Genomic DNA, 17491 nt, shown 5'->3' on the forward strand with positions numbered 1-17491 from the left:
AGCCACCAAAATGTATCATAAAAGCCTTTTTTCTTCCACACAGCCTGAATTCACTGGCTAGGTAACTTCTCTCATGATGCACACAATCTCTCATGATTCTTCATGTTAGGAGACAGTGCACCACGGGGTGGGTGTGAGCAGTTTACCTGCGGAGAGAGAGAGATCTGAGGCAGGCTGGAGTTCCTATGAGGGACCACAATAGGATGGTCTGAAAGAATACGAAAATAATTTCAGGGCAACTGCAAAGTCAGGCGACAAAGGAATCCTGCATACATGACCAAAAAAAAACCCCAAAACCAACCAAACAAACAAACAAACAAACCACACACACACACAAAAACCCAAAACACTAAACTTTAAATTATGTAGAAATTCTTTCCTGTGGGAGAACCACATTCTGTTTAAAAACAGTCTTAATAGAAATTCTCCAACCAGCCCTGACCACAGCTTTTAAAGATTAAGGGAACCATTAGGATCACCTACTTTGATATTCTACATAATGCAAGCTCAAAGCTTCATAGATACCACAACAAGTTTTTAGATTTCAATAAAATTACTTCCAATTTATTTCAAGGTAAGGGAGTTGAGCAGAAATCAAGGAGGGAAAAGACCTGGGAGAAGATGTTGTGGGTTATAAAAATGTCATAATTGTATAAATGAAATTCCTTATTTTCAGCAGATGACTGGTTAAGGAGAAAAACATACCTAAAACCAAAGAAGAAGGAAAAAAAAACCAGGTCATATACCAGAAGCATAGTCTCCAAAATATAAAACAGGAAAACAAACAAACAACAACAACAAAAATGCTTAAAGTGACAGCATTAACTATTCCAAAACATGGTACCAAAGACTTTGGAGAGAGATCATTCACTCCCCACTTGGCATTGGTACCTAGATAAATCCACAAATGCAAATGTTGGAAAAAAAAATAAACTATGTCACTTCTGTGCACAACAATGCAGGATCATAAGAATCACAGAAACTCTCACCTTCCTTCCAGCACTATGTTCTCTGATTTCTGTTGCCTAAATATTAGCAGTTCTAAGGGATCCATACTGAAAAGGTAGGGTGAAGTTAAACTGACCTGCTTAGTGCTACTAGGCTTCTTGAGAAGTAGTACTCTAAGTAGTTAGGATTTTAGTGGAAATGCATCTTTTCCTCTTGCTTCATTGCTTTGGATGCTTCTTTTTTAATGTATTTAAGAAATGAAAAGCTAAGAACTGTCTGGAAATGCAAACTTCTTATAAAAGGACACACTGAATTTAGGGGAAACAATCATCACAGAAATCACTGTTGCAGAATAATTGCAGGATCATCAGAGCTGTGAGAGCATCCTGCCTGTAGTCTCTGCATGCTTCAAGGAACCACTCTCTTTCCCTCCCTCAACCTGCTCTTCTTCCTTATTCAAGGACACTGTCTCCAAGAAGACCTGTTCTCCCTCTCATTCCTTGCCTGCCTGCTGGTTGCAAGAATCTTCAGTCTTCAAGAAACTGTTGACCTACCTAACACCTGAGCAGGATGGTGGTATAAGTGTGAATGTGTATCCGAGTGTGTGTTTTCCCCACAAATTCTGTCTCTATCTCTCTAACTTATAAAAAATCCTTACTGCATACAAATACAATTTGGCCAGTTATGTATTCTGAGCAACAACTGTGACTAATGTTAGTTCAAAGAAGTAAAAGCTATTTTTAAACAAGAGCATCTTACAACATAAGCAACACACTTGAAGCACGACAAAGTCTAAACCGAGCTGACTCCATCTGTCTGCATTGATTTACTGTGTTGCACTGTCCCAAGCACTGAAATTAAATGCAAATAACGGTATTAATAACAGCATTATATTAGTAAGTGGTGTAACCTGTAACATAATGTTCTGGTAGAAGGTATTGCCAATTCATACGAGCTATTCCATTTGTTGACAATTTTTTTGCTTTAGAAACAGACGATCCCCCCTGTGAAGTAAAGGCCTGGAAAAGTTTAAGTAAAGCAGTATATGTTCCTTTTAATTGTCTTATCTTTCAGTGTTTCCTAATGACTCACTGCTAAATGGAGCTACTTTCAGCTGGTAAAATCTAGTTGACAAGAACATCTTTAAAGTACACCATTTTCACCAAAAAAACCTTGAAATTTTATGCCTCCTCCAAAAGTCCTTGCTAAAAATGTAACTTCTAAAAAAAAAAAAAAAAATCAAAACCTTTTATCTGCCTGAAAATCAACAATAATTTCTTGCCATTGTGTAGGATCCCTGCCTCCATTTATGCTGCTCTCTAACAAACAGAAGTTCCCCAGCAAAACCCTTCACTTTTCTTGTCACGCCTCTGTGAGACTAAGGCATAAGATGAGCCATGTGAGGAAAAAGGGGCTATTGCATGATACTGCAGATAGGGAGAATATCTTCTGGTGTGGCCCTCTGGAGGTCACAGGCTCTTCAAATGGGCACATACTCTAACAACAGCTCAGAAATGTGGTGACTTCTCACCATGCAACAGGTATGGCTACTTCATAATTCCTGCCTGGCAAAAATCAGAGCAAGGGGTAGTTTGGACAGAATAGAACAAACACGATACAGAGGCATAGCAGAAGGAGAGCAAGATAAGAAAGTCAAATTAGACTGAGGCACGACACACAATAAATCTGATAGTAACTAATGAGGCAGATTGGACAAGATTTCCAGTAAGCTATCCTTTACCTTGCTTACCCTGACCCTGTGGTGATTCATCTTACTAAATGTGGGGAAGAACTACCCAAGAAAAGGGCACTGGTGCCTAGAAATTAAGGCAAATATTTATCACCAAATCTTTTGTTTTCTCTTAGGATAAAAAATAAATCAAATTTAGAGTGCAAACTCTAGGCCTGACCTAGTTAGATCTTTGTCTGGGGAGAGCTCCAAAGTCTTTAACTGAGCTTCTTGACATAAGCATCCTGGTGCTTCTGCATGGATAAGTCATGGACAGGGGAATCAATTATGTCTTTATATCAGGTTTAACATAAACAGATTAAATCTGGATTTTTAACAAGAGAAATAAAATCATGAAGATGTATTACTCCCTCATATATATGTACATTCATATATACTTATACTGCAAATTAGCAAGCAATGGAGAGGGAATCTGGGCAGACCACTATATTCTTTACCCCTCCACTATATTCTTTACTCCTTCATGTGGCCACCATTTACCCATCTACAAAATCATGACAGTGTATCATTTGTCAGTGAACAGAAACAGGAGGAGGAAAAGAGATCTGTTAGAAGCAGCACATGCACCCTGTGGGCTGAAGAAATCACATGAAAACTTTACAGAGTAATGCTCTTCAGTGCATCAATTTATCACAGAATCACAGAATAGTTTGGGTTGGAAGGGACCTTAAGTTGTCTAGTTCCAACCCTCTTGCCATTGGCAGGGACATCTTCCATTAGACCAGGTGGCTCAAAGCTCCATCCAACCTAGTCTTGAGCACTTCCAGGGATGGGGCATCCACAGCTTCTTGAGGCAGCCTGTTCCAGTGCCTCACCACCCTCATAGTGAAGAGTTTCTTCCCTAAATCTAATGTAAACATACCCTTCTTCAGTTTAAAGCCACTATCCCTTGTGCTATCAGTATATGCCCTTGTAAAAAGTCCCTCTCCAGCTTTCTTGTAGGTCCCCTTTATGTTGGGGGCCCCAGAGCTGAACACAGTACTCCAGATGGTGTCTCATGAGAGCAGAGGGGAGAATCACCTCCCTTGACCTGTTGGTCACACTTCTTTTGATGCAGCCCAGGATATGGCTGGCCTTCTGGGCTGAAAGCACACATTGCCTGATCATGTTGAACTTCTCACTAACCAACACCTCCAAGTCCTTCTCCTCAGCGCTGCTCTCAATCAGTTATCCACCCATCCTGTATTTGTGCTTGGGATTGCCTCAACCCATGAAACGGACCTTGCGCTTGGGATTGTTGAACCTCATGAGGTTCATATGGGCCCACCTCTCAAGCTTGTCAAGGTCCCTCTGCACCTTACTTTATAGTTCTCTTCTAGTCCATCACAAAACAGAAGGAAAAAGGCAGGGAGAGGTGTCTCACACAGACCCAAATATACCTCCTTCATTCCAACAGCAGTGAACTGAAGTCTCCAAGGGCTGGCAGACCAGGAGACTGTAAACTATTATGGCCCTAAATCTTGTTTGTTATGTAATCCATTCACAGTAATGCATAGAACAGAATCATAGAATCATTTCAGCTGGAAGAGACCCTCAGGATCATTGAGTCCAACCATAACATACTCTAGCACTAAACCATGTCCCTAAGAACCTCGTCTATACACCTTTTAAACACCTCCAGGGATGGTGACTCCACCACTTCCCTGGGCAGCCTGTTCCAATGCCTGACAACTCTTATCATGAAGAAATTTTTCCTAATATCCAATCTAAACCTCCCCTGGTGCAACTTGAGGCTGTTTCCTCTTGTCCTATCCCTTGCTACTTGGAAGAAGAGACAAACACCCTCCATGCTACAACCTCTGTTCAGACAGTTGTAGACAGCAATAAGGTCTCCTCTCAGCCTCCTTTTCTCCAGGCTAAACAGCCCCAGTTCCCTCAGCCACTCCTCATAAGACTCACGTTCCACGCCTCTCACCAGCTTCGTCACCCTCCTCTGCACTCTCTCCAGTACCTCAATGTCCTTCTTTTGATGAGGGGCCCAAAACTGAACACAGTATTCAAGGTGGGGCCTCACCAGCACTGAGTACAGTGGCACAATCACTTCTCTAGTCCTGCTGACCACACTATTCCTGACACAAGCCAGGATGCTGTTGGCCCTTTTGGCCACCTGGGCACACTGCTGGCTCATATTTAGCTGTCTGTCAATCAACACCACAAGATCCTTTTCCCCTAGGCAGCTTTTCCAGCCACTCTTCCCCAAGCCTGTAGCTCTGCCTGGGGCTGTTGTGACCCAAGTGCAGGACCCAGCACTTGGCCTTGTTAAATCTCATACAATTGGCCTCAGCCCAACAATCCAGCTGGTCCAGATCCCTCTGCAGAGCCTTCCTACCCTCCAGCAGATCAACACTCCCACCCAACTTGGTGTCATTGCAAACTTACTGAGAGTGCACTCGGTCCCCTCATCCAGCTCACTGATAAAGAGATTAAACAGAACTGGCCCCAATACTGAGCCCTGGGGAACACCACTCGTGACAGGCTGCCAACTGGATTTGGCGCCATTCACAACTCTTCGGGCCATCCAGCCAGTTCTTTATCCATCGCAGAGTACACCCATCCAGGGCCTGAGCTGCCAGCTTATCCAGGGGAATGCTGTGGGATATGGTGTCAAAGGCCTTACTGAAGTCTAAGTAGACAACATCCACAGCTTTTCCCTCATCTACTAGGTGAGTCACCTTGTTGTAGAAGGAGACCAGGTTGGTCAAACAGGACCTGCCTTTCATAAACCCATGATGACTGGGCCTGACTGCTTAGTTTTCTTATACGTGCCATGTGATGTCCCTCAGGATGATCTACTCCACGACCTTCCCCCCACCAAGGTTAGACTGACAGGCCTGTAGTTCCCTGGATCCTCCTTCTGGCCCTTCTTGTAGATGGGCATCACATTTGCCAACTTCCAGTCAACTGGGACCTCCCCAGGTAGCCAGGATTGCTGATAGATAATCAAAAGTGGCATCTGCTCTTTGTACTTGAAACACTGACTTTTGATTTCTTTTCTTGATGTCAAGAAAGATGAGTGTTCAGTAGAGAGGATACTGACATTTAATTTTTGCTCTTTTGGATGTGTTACCTTTTGAGTTGTAGAATACTGAAGTCCCTAATGATAAATTTGGGGACCAGATATCTGAGTCCTTAGGACATCCCACAGACAACCAATACAGTTTTACCAGTGCATCATAATAATTCATATATCCCATATAAAAAGAAAAGTTAAACTAACATGGAAACTATTGTTGAAAACCACAAAGTTGCAACTAAGAAAATAGAAAAATATCTTAAATTAGCCAAAGTGTTCCAGAAGGATTTCACTATTGTCCCAGTTGTGGCATTACCCAAGTTTCATTACATGCAGTCATAATATGTTCTACTGGTATATATTAAGAAATTTATTAACCTGGTAGCAGCAAGTTTCTTTTGTAACTGCCACTTACAGTCATAATAAGTATTCAGTATCAAGAACAACAGAGAACTAAATCAGATACCACATTAGTGCTACTGCAGTGTAAGACCAACACCAAACTATTGCAGAGGAACACAAGAATCATTTTTACAAGCAGCAGCATTGCCTTCATCTTCACCAAGTACTTGGTGGGCCTGCTCCCACCCTGAAGGCAGACACCAGCCACACAATTATCTTTTTTATTTGCAGGGAACTGTACAGTGAAACCAACCATGCAGCTCCTTAAGTAACCAGGACACAAAGTGATTTCTCTGTGACACTGTCTATCGGCCTTAGCATGTAGCTAAGTGAGGAATGCAGAAGTGGAAATGCGAAGACTATGAGCCAACAGCACTTCAGGGCACAACCTTTATGAAATATCCTGTGTAGGAGGAGCCACGACACCTCACACTCCAGCACACTCAACTGTTGTTCTGAATGCAAACTTCTCACCCCAGGTTGCTCCAGTGCTTGTGTAAGTGCCGTACAAATAAAGGAAACAAGATAGACTGGGCTTAAGCAACTTTCTCGTCTTCACGGTGGCAGGCAGGTGACGTGGAAGCAGGAGCGGCCTGTTTGGCAACCGCTGCGGTTCTAGTCCTGCTGCCTTCCAGCCTGAGAGCGACCTAAGGGTTAACGAAGGGCCTGGAGCTATGAATGCACCGCGCGTCCCCCACCGCAGCTTCGGAAGCACTCCCGTGCCACCCCTGCGCCGCTGGCAACGGGGGAGCTTCGCATCTCCCCGAAACCGAGGTGCTCCTCCGCCCGCGGCAACTTCTCCAAGCTCCCTTCAGGCAGCCCCCGCCGCGGGGCGCAGCCCACCGCTCCGAAAGGGGGCAGCCATGCCGACCGGCAGCTGGGGGCAGGATATGGGTTAGTAATGGCTATCCCTTGCCGACTGCCCTGAACCTGCTAAGCCCCTGCCCGGCGCCGCAGAGCCCGCAAAGGCGACGTTCTCTTGCAGACGGCCCGCCGCAGGAAGCAAAGCTTGCAACAGGCAGAGCGCGGGGAAAGAACTCCTGAGACACCGGGGCTCTGCAAAGGGTGAAACAGCGGCTGTGGGTGCCTTTCTTCCAGCAGCTTCGCTAGTATAATGATCGGGCTGTGCACAGTCTTTTTCCGACCCCCACTCTTTTGGCCCACGATACTTTCTGCCGACTCACCTCCCGCCGCTTTCTGCAGGCGCCGAGGCGAAGGCGCGATATGAGCCCTTCGCGCTGGCCGATGCGACTCTCCTCCGCCAGCCCACACCTCAGGGTGGAAGGCAGACCGCAAAAAAGTGAATTAACTTCCTAAACTTCGTTTCGTGCACGGATCGCATCATCGGGAGAGGCGGGCTGCACCCCGGAGGCGGGACGGGGAGCCCGTCCAGACCAGCCTCCTCCTTCCTTCCCTCCCGCGTGCAGTCGGAGCTGGGGCGCAACCCCCGGGTCGCTCCGCGCCGTTAGCTGAACCAGCTCGCCGGCGGCGGCGAGTCAGGTCGGAGAGCCAAGGGAACTCGAAGCAGCACTGCTTTCGTTGGTCCTTCTTGCAGCCAGGACTACGTGCACGATGGCTTTTTAGGGTATGGGGGTGGAGTTGATATCTCTGTAACCTAAACGGCACAGGGCATGTAAGGAGCCATTGAGGGAGGAAGGTTTTTACAACTGATCTAGCACCTGACCCCAGCCGGGCGGGGGGAAGGACTGAGAGACATTAGGCTGTGAATCCTTAATGTACAACAAAGTGTCTTCGAACTAATCCCGGAATGCATACTAATTCCTGTATTTAAAAAAGGTAATCTAGGGTGAAGGGTAGCCAAAGAGCCAGGAACCCATATTTTAAATAAATCGGTAAGGGGAAGGAGGTTATTAGAATTAGATGAATGAAATATGTAAACTGAGGCAGGCATCGGGTAGTCGGTAAACCCTGCAGTACCAAACCAATGGGGAACAGGGGAGGGAATTTGCGGCTGGGATTTTCAGGGGATATAGGCAGGGGCTTTTTGCCCTATTTGTGTGCCTACCTTTAGGTAGAACACCCGGGTTTGCAAAATTGTTAATAAAATATTATTTGCTGAGAGATCCTGCCTGAGCCTATTATATTGGCAAGATGATCGTTTCCTACAGGCAGAAGGGTTTGGAAGGGTGCAGGAACACTCAGATGAAGCAAGGTCTTAAGGAGGCGACCATTCAGAAGGGCCCAACTAGAATCTTCCATGCCTTGTTATCTCAAACTGTCCCAAGTCTAGTTACACATGTTACAGAAGATGGCAATGGGAGACAGAATTGATCTCACCTTTATTTGATTCAGAGATTTCACTTAGCCCAAAGTATATTTTGAAAAAATGCATAAATATCTGCATCTGGGATCAGGTTCTGTGTAGTCCCCCAGTAAGAGAAAAACCCTCATCATAGTGCTCATCACTATGAGAACTCTCAGTTGCAGGGGAGCTCTGAAGGCATGGTGCTCATGATGTTCCATGAGCAAATTTATCCAGTTGTGTTTGACCTCAAAATACATGTCTTCGCAAGATGAGAAATAATTAGAAGACAATTTAAAGGGACAGCTGAAATAACAATATGATGACAAGTGGCTCAAAGTCAGAAAGAAAGGTCCCAGGGAGATACCCCCCTAAAGGTGATGGACCCCCCGCCCTGTTGGGCAGAGTGGGGAGACCCAAGATAGCCCCTGCCCTGTCGCTGTCAGGAAGAGGCAGGGGATGAAAAAGATGAGGAGGGTTGGAAGCGAGTTCCAGTTCTGCGTCACGGCCAACCCCCCTCCCTACCTGCTTTGCTTCCCCAGGTGCCCCTCCGTAATAGGTTTGAGGCCCTGGATCTTGAAGAAGAGGTAGCTGAGGATGTGGTGCAAGGCCCACCTACAAGGTCACATAGGAAGAGGTGGTTGACTCCACACCTCAAGACTGCCTCTGATAAGAAAGAAAGAAGGGTAATTGTAGTAGGCAATTTCCTTCTGAGAGGGACAGAGGGCCCAATATGCAGAGTTTACCCCCCTCAAAGTGAATTACGTAGTCTACCAGGAGCCTGGATCATGGATATCACCAGGGCACTCCCCAGCCTGGTGCACCCAATGGACTACTACCCACTGCTGATCTTCTAGACAGGTGGGGAGGAAGCTGCATCCCGTAGTTTGAGGGGAATGAAGAAAGATTTCAAGGCCTTGGGACAGTTGGTGAAAGAGTCTGGGGCACAAGTGATTTTGTCTTCTCTCCTTCCATTTTCGGGTGACGACGTGGGATGGAATAGAAAAATTCAGTCCATAAATGATTGGCTACAAGACTCGTGCTACAAGCAGGGCTTTGGATTCTTTGATAATGTCTGGTTTTATAAGACACCAGTCCAGACAGTGATACGTCGGAAAGGCTTATCTCATAGGGGCAAAAGGATGCTGGGACAGGAATCAGCAGGGCTCATTCGAAGAGCTTTAAACTAGATTTGAAGGGGGATGGGGTTGTAGCTAGGCTTGCACCAGTAAGGCAGCACTCTAGAATTGATAAAGACTGAGAGGCCTCCCATCCCCCTGCTGTGCTCAGCTCGCTCCCTGAAGTGCCTGTACACCAATGCGCGCAGCATGGGGAATAAGCAGGAGGAGTTAGAAACCTGTGTTCGGTCAGGAGATTATGATCTGGTGGCAATTTCAGAGACATGGTGGGACAGCTCATGTGACTGGAATGTTGTCGTGGAAGGCTGTGTCCTTCTCAGGAAAGACAGGCCAGCCAGGTGAGGTGGTGGAGTTGCTCTTTATGTGAGAGAGCAACTACAATGTATAGTGTACTGTCCAGGGGCAGATGAGAGACAAGTTGAGAGTCTATGAGTGAGAATTAAGGGGCAGGCTGGCAGGGGTGATACTGTTATGGATGTCTATTACAGGCCACCAGATCAGGATGAGGAATTTGATGAGGCCTTCTACGGGCAGCTGAGAGCGGCCTCGCAGTCACAGGCTGTGGTTGTTGGGGGGGATTTTAACTACCCTGATGTTTGCTGGAAGGGCTACTCAGCCAGCCAGCCTCAGTCCAGGAGCTTCCTCCAGTGCATTGATGATAACTTCCTGGTGCAAATGGTGGATGAGCCAACTCGGAGAGGAGCGCTGCTGGATCTCATTCTCACTAACAAGGAGGGTCTGGCTGAAGAGATAAAGGTTGAGGGCTGCCTTGGTTGCAGCGACCATGCGATGGTGGAGTTCAGGATCTCATGTGGCAGGAACAGAATACCAAGCAGAATCGCAACCCTGGACTTCAATAGGGCCAACTTTGGCCTTTTCAAACAATTGCTAGGGGAAATTCCATGGGCAAGGATACTTGAAGGTAAAGGGCCCCAAGATAGTTGGTTTGCATTCAGGGACTGCTTCTACCAAGCTCGAGATCAGAGCATCCTGACACGTAGGAAGTCAAGGAAGGGAGCCAGGAGACCTGCTTGGTTAAACAGGGAATTGCTGGGCAAACTCGAGTGGAAGAAGAGAGTCTATAGATCATGGAAGGAGGGGCTGGCCATTTGGGAAGAATGTAAATCTGTTGTCAGAGGATGTAGGGAGGCAACTAGGAAAACTAAGGCCTCCATAGAATTAAACCTTGCGATAGGGGTCAAGGACAACAGAAAGAGCTTTTTCAAATACATGGCAGATAAAATTAGCACTAGAGGTAATGTAGGCCACTGATGAATGAGGTGGGTGCCCTGGTGACAGAAGATACAGAGAAGGCAGAGTTACTGAATGCCTTCTTTGTCTCTGTCTACACTGCCGGAGGCTGTCCTGAGAAGCCCCGTACCCCTGAGGCCCCAGAGGAAGGCAGGGCAATGGAGGAGTTTGCCTTGGTTGATGAGGACTGGGTTAGGGACCAGTTAAGCAATCTGGACATCCATAAATCCATGGGTCCAGATGGGATGCACCCGCGGGTGCTGAGGGAGCTGGCTGAAGTCATTGCTAGGCCACTCTCCATCATCTTTACTAGGTCGTGGGAAACAGGAGAGGTGCCAGAGGACTGGAGTAAAGCAAATGTCACTCCAGTCTTCAAAAAGGGCAAGAAGGAGGACCCAGGTAACTATAGACAGGTCAGCCTCATCTCCATCCCTGGAAAAGTGATGGAACAACTTATCCTTGGTGCCATCTCAAGGCATATCATTAGGAGCAGGCAACATGGCTTCACCAAGGGGAAGTCATGCTTGACCAACCTCGTCGACTTTTATGAAGACATGGTGAGGTGGATAGATGATGGTAAAGCAGTGGATGTGGTCAATCTTGACTGTAGTAAAGCATTTGACACAGTCTCACACAGCATCCTCGCTGCTAAACTGAGGAAGTGTGGACTGGATGATCGGCTAGTGAGGTGGACTGGGAACTGGATAAAGGAAAGAAACCAGACAGTTGTGGCCAATGGGACAGAGTCTAGTTGGAGGCCTGTATCTAGTGGAGTGCCTCAAGGGTTGCTACTGGGACCAGTATTATTCAATATATTCATCAACAACTTGGATGAGGGAATAGAGTGACTGCCAGCAAGTTTGCTGATGACACCAAACTGGGAGGAGTGGCTGACATGCCAGAAGGCTGTGCTGCCATCCAGTGAGACCTAGACAGGCTGGAGAGTTGGGTGGGGAAAAATTTAATGAAATATAACAAGTGCATGTGTAGAGTCTTGCCTCTGGGCAGGAACAACCCCAGGTTCCAGTATAATTTGGGGAATGACCTGTTAGAGAGCAGTGTAGGGGAAAGGGACCGGGGGTCCTGGTGGACAGCAGGATGATCATGAGCCAGCACTGTGCCCTTGTGGCCAAGAAGGCCAATGGCATCCTGGGGTGTATTAGAAGAGGTGTAGTTAGTAGGTCGAGAGAGGTTGTCCTCCCCCTCTACTCTGCCCTGGTGAGACCGCATCTGGAATACTGTGTCCAGTTCTGGGCCCCTCAGTTCAAGAAGAACAGGGAACTGCTTGACAGAGTCCAGCGCAGAGCCACAAAGATGATTAAGGGAGTGGAGCATCTCCCTTACGAGGAAAGGCTGAAGGAGCTGGGTCTCTTTAGCTTGGAGGAGACTGAGGAGCAACCTCGTTAATGTTTATAAATATATAAAGGGTCAGTGTCACAAGAATGGAGCCAGGCTCTTCTCGGTGACAACCAATGATAAGACAAGGGGCAACGAGTATCCACTGGAACACAGAAGGTTCCATTTAAATTTGAGAAGAAACTTCATGGTTTGGGTGACGGAGCACTGGAACAGGCTGCCCAGGGAGGTTGTGGAGTCTCCTTCTCTGGAGACATTCAAAACCCGCCTTGATGCCTTCCTGTGTAACCTCATCTGGGTGTTCCTGCTCCAGCTGGGGGATTGGACTGGATGATCTTTTGAGGTCCCTTCCAATCCCTAACATTCTGTGAAAAAAAAAAAAAGTTTATATGCATATAACTTGTTAGCCATATAATTATTAAAGTTATTGTATTACCTGCTTGGTGTACATACACAGCCAGAAAAGGCTATGCAACAGCCTGCCTTCAAAAAATCTGCCTCCCAAAATTATACATTAAGAAATTAAATTGACTATGAAATGCTGCAGGAGTATGATAAGTAGTACCTTCTTACATAAATAAGCATCTACTTACCTAATTAAGTAATTGTTGAGGTTTAACCCCAGCTAACAACCAAGACCATGACAGTCGCTCTCTCACAACCCCCATGTCCCCCCAAAGTGGGAAAGGGGAAAGAATCAAAGGGAAGGGAGAAACTCATGGTTTGAGATAAGAACAGTTTAATAAGACTATATCACTACTCCTGCTACCACTACACATATAATAAATTATACTCAACGCAATTGGTCACAAACTCTGGACACGGTGAACAGCCAGTCCTCGAAAAGAGAGTGCCCCTGCTCCCAAACAGCCAGCCTCAGTGAGAGAGCAAAAAGGCAAAAGGCCAAAACAGCAAAAAACCAAAAACTGAAGTAACGCGAAACTCCCAAATGGAACTAATGAGCAGGAAAAGCCAACTCTAGTTATATATGCAGCATGATGCTGATGGTAGGGATTATTTTCATTGACTGACCTGGATGTCAATGTAGGTACTGTCCAGTTCGCGTCCCTTCCTAGCTGCTATGCAGCTGGTAACTTGAAAAAGACATTGTTCTCTTTAGCAACAGCCAAAATATCAGAGAGTTCTTACATTCTTTTCATACCAACTCCAAAACACAACCTAGCTGTCCAGTGTGTTATCACATTATTCTCATACTAAATCTAAAATGAAGACCATGCTAGCTATTTAAATGAAAAGTTTCTAATTGCATGAAGAAAATTAACTCAATTTTAGCTAACCTCCCACAGTAATAAAGTGGACATTGCAATTGAGAAAGTATGGAAGAACAGAAAAAAATATCAAGACTAAAAAGGTAATGAAATAGTTTCTTTATGAATAAAAATTAGGAGATTAGGAACCCTCTACAATAGCAAAGGAATGATTCAGCGTCACCAAGAAGCACTGAGAAGTCAAACCAGGAAGAACTGTTGTTTATTCTTCACAATATAGCCCCTGTCGCCTCTCCCCTAGTATGTTTTCTCTCATGAGAAAGGAACCATCATTTGATTTCACTATGATTCTCACCAAAACTGTGAATAGAAGGAATATAATCAGACAGTCTGCCAACAATAGGTAGCTTCTTAAGACACACAAATTATGGAACTCACTAGTAACATACTATGAAGTGTTTAGTCAAGTTCATGGAAGAAAGGTCCACCAAGACCTATTAAATGTGAAATGCAAACTCAGGATCCAGTAAGTCCTGGAAGTATTTACTGTCAACACATTATAGAAGAGGAAATGTCATTTTCTAGTTGTGCTTCTTAAATTCATTTGCTACCAGCCTTTGTTAGACAGGATACAGGGCTACACAGTGGTCATACTGAGGTTCGTATGCAGTTTGGATGCATTCACAGACAAAACAACTTCAATCTTAAGAATACGTATTGTGTATATTTAAAACTTTCTTTGTGTGCTAAATTCTGCTCTGTTGATGTACGGGTATGGCTCAAATGCTCAGAAACATTATTTTTTTCTTTTTTGGGGGGTTTTTTTTTAGTTTGTTTGTTTGTTTGGTTTTTTTTTTTTTAGTTATCTCCATTTTGATCACACTTCAATGCAGACAATGAACTTTAGGGCCTCAAGAGCACCATGCATGCCTTTCTAACCTCAAATATTTCCCACTCAGCATGAAAGTCTTTCTACCAGAGACTTCCTCTCTCCTGGTAGTACAGTATCAGTGACTGATAAGAGGAGATACTAGAAGAAATTGACAAATTTGTCAGCAGCCCCAGCTGGTATACAATCTGGAATACTGAAAAAACTTAAAAACAGCATGACCAACCTATTAACAAAAATATATAGAAATACAGAGTTGTTTAGGCTGTAAGAGACCTCCGGAGGTCATTTCCATTTGTCCATAGTACCAGTAAACTTCATCACTAAAAGTAATGTAGTTGCTCAAGCATAATTTGCCCTTAGTAAATCCATATTGGCTGTTTCCTATCACCTTCTTTTCCTTGTGTTTAAAATGGCTTCAAAGGGGATTTGCTCCATAACCCTCCACAGATTTGTAGTTTCCTGGATTCTCCTTTTTGCCCTGTTGAAAATGGGTGTGACATGCTTTTTCTAAGCATCAGAAAGCTAACTCAGTTGCTATGACCTTTCTGAAAATGGTAAGAGAGCAACCTTGCAATGGCATCAGCCTGCTCCTAAAGCATCCTTGGCTGCATCCTATCTGGTCCACGGACTTGAATCATAGAATCATAGAATGTCCTGAGTTGGAAAGGACCCACAAGGATCATCGAGTCCGACTCCTGTCCCTGCATATGACAGCCCCACAGTTCACACCATGTGTCTGAGGGCATTGTCCAGTATCTTCTTGAACACTGTCAGGCTTGGAGCCGTGACACCTCCCTGGGGAGCCTGTTCCAGTGCTCCAGCACCCTCTTGGTGAAGACTCTTTTCCTAATGACCAACCTGAACCTCCCCTGGCACATCTTCCTGCCATTCTCTTGGGTTCTGTCATTGGTCACCAAAAAGAAGAGATTGGCACCTACCCTTCCTCCTCCCTGTGAGGAAGCTGTAGACCACGATGAGGTCTCCCCTCAGTCTTCTCCAGGCTGAACAAACCAAGTGACTTTAGTCACTCCTCATATGGCTTCCTTGCCAAACCCTTCACCAACTTTGCAGCCCTCTTCAGACACTCTCCAGTAGCTTTATATCCTTTCTATCCTGTGGCACCCAGAACTGCACACAGTGCTCCAGGTGAGGCTGCACCAGTGCAGAGCAGAGCGGGACAATCACAGAATCACAGAATGTTAGGGATTGGAAGGGACCTCGAAAGATCATCTAGTCCAATCCTCCTGCCAGGGCAGGAACACCTAGGTGAGGTTACACAGGAAGGCGTCCAGGCGGGTTTTGAATGTCTCCAGAGAAGGAGAATCCACAACCCCCCTGGGCAGCCTGTTCCAGTGTTCCAGCCTGTTCCAGCCTGTTCCAGTGTTCCGTCACCCTCACTGAGAAGAAGTTTCTTCTCAGATTTAAGTGGAACCTCTTGTGTTCCAGCTTGAACCCATTACCCCTTGTCTTACTGTTGGTTGTCACCGAGAAGAGCCTGGCTCCATCTTCGGGACACCCACCCTTTACATATTTATAAACATTGATGTTTATAAATATGTAGTCTCCTCCAAGCTAAAGAGCCCCAATCACCTCCCTGCCCGGCTGGCAGTGCTGTGCTTGATGCACCCAGGACACAGTTGGCCCTCTTGGCTGCCAGGGCACACTGTTGGCTCATGTTCAACTTGCCATTGACCAGGACCCCCCCCAATCCCTCTCTGCAGAGCTGCTTTCCAGCATCCCATCCCCCAGTCTGTATGTACAGCCAGGGTTGCTGTGTCCCAGGTGCAAAATCTGGCACTTGCCCTTCTTGAACTTCCTGCGGTTGGTGATTGCCCAGTTATCCAACTTGTCCAGATCCCTCTGCGGGGCCTCTCTGCCCTTGAGAGTGTCAACAGTTCCTCCCAATTTAGTGTCATCAGCGTACTTACTTAGTATTCCCTTAAGTCCTATGTCCAAGTCATTTATGAAGACACTGAAGAGTGCTGGCCCTAAGATGGATCCCTGCTGAACCCCACTAGTGACTGGTCACCAGCCCAACATAACCCAATTTACTAGAACCCTTTGAGCCCGGCCCATCAGCCAATTGCTTACCCACTGTATTGTGTGTTTATCCAGGTTTATGCTGGGCATCTTGTCCAGGAGGATACTGTGAGAGACAGTATCAAAGGCTTTACTGAAATACAAAAATATCACATCGACAGGCTTCCCTTGGTCAGCTAGATGGGTAACCTTGTCGTAGAACGAAATTAAGTTTGTTAAGCAGGACTTTCCCCTTATGAACCCGTGCTGGCTGGGACCAATGGCTGCATTGTCATTCAGATGCTTTTCGATAACTCCCAGAACAATCTTCTCCATGATTTTACCAGGCACAGAAGTGAGACTGACAGGCCTGTAGTTGTCAGGGTCATCCCTGTTGCCCTTCTTGTAGACTGGGACGTTTGCAAGCTTCCAGTCATCTGAGACTTCTCCAGATTCCCAGGAGTGTTGAAAAATCACAGAGAGAGGTCTTGCTATGACATCAGCCAGCTCTTGAAGCGCCCTTGGATGACTTTTATATATATAGATTGGCTGGTCATCCCAAACTCTTGTCTTCCTCAGCTGAGGCTATTGCTTCACTCCCATGGTTTCTGGTAGTAGTTCTAAGGAACTTATGAGTGAAAACCTAGGTAAAGAGAAGGCATTACAGGTACCGTAGCCTTTTCTGCCTCCTTTGTCAATACATCTTCTGCCCTGCTGAGCAATGGGCCTACACTGCCCTTACACTACCTTTTGCTGCCAAAGATTTATGAAAAACTTCTCTTTCTGCCTTTCATCTCACACTAGATTCAACTCCAGATGAGCTTGGGCTTTCCTAACTCCATTTCCATATGCACAGACAATGTCTCTTTATTCCTCTGAAGCAGTCTGTCCCTGCTCTTTTCTTCAGTGAACTTACTTTTTTGTTTGAGCTGAGCATTCATCCATGCTGACTTTCTGCTGTGTTTGCCTTATGTTCTGCATACTGGAATGAACTGTGCTCTGAGAAGGTTGTCCTTGAAGATCAATGAGTTTTCCTGGCTGCCTTCAACCTTCAAGGCAGTTTCTCATGGAAACCTGTAAAGCAGATCCCTGAACAGCCCAAAATCTGCTACTTTCACGCCCACGGTTGTAATTCTGCTGTTGATCTTGCTTTCTTCTCTCAGAACCTCGCACTAAAAAAAGGCTGCCCTCAACCTTCAGATCTTCATCTAGTTCTTGCTTGCTTGTGA

The 17491-nt window shown here is 45.8% G+C and overlaps 1 protein-coding gene across 2 annotated transcripts in view; it reads right to left on the minus strand.

Moving 5' to 3' along the window:
* Positions 1-7616, minus strand: part of CRACR2A (calcium release activated channel regulator 2A) — a 70272-nt gene extending 62656 nt beyond the window's left edge. For both annotated transcript variants that reach the window (XM_065655004.1, XM_065654994.1), the window contains exon 1: positions 7298-7616. The gene's annotated coding sequence lies outside the window, so the exon portion shown is untranslated. The remainder of the gene's footprint in view (positions 1-7297) is intronic.
* Between the last annotated feature and the right edge of the window lie 9875 nt (positions 7617-17491).

Source organism: Caloenas nicobarica, chromosome 1 (genome assembly GCF_036013445.1).
Source record: "Caloenas nicobarica isolate bCalNic1 chromosome 1, bCalNic1.hap1, whole genome shotgun sequence".
In the NCBI taxonomy this organism is placed as follows: domain Eukaryota; kingdom Metazoa; phylum Chordata; class Aves; order Columbiformes; family Columbidae; genus Caloenas; species Caloenas nicobarica.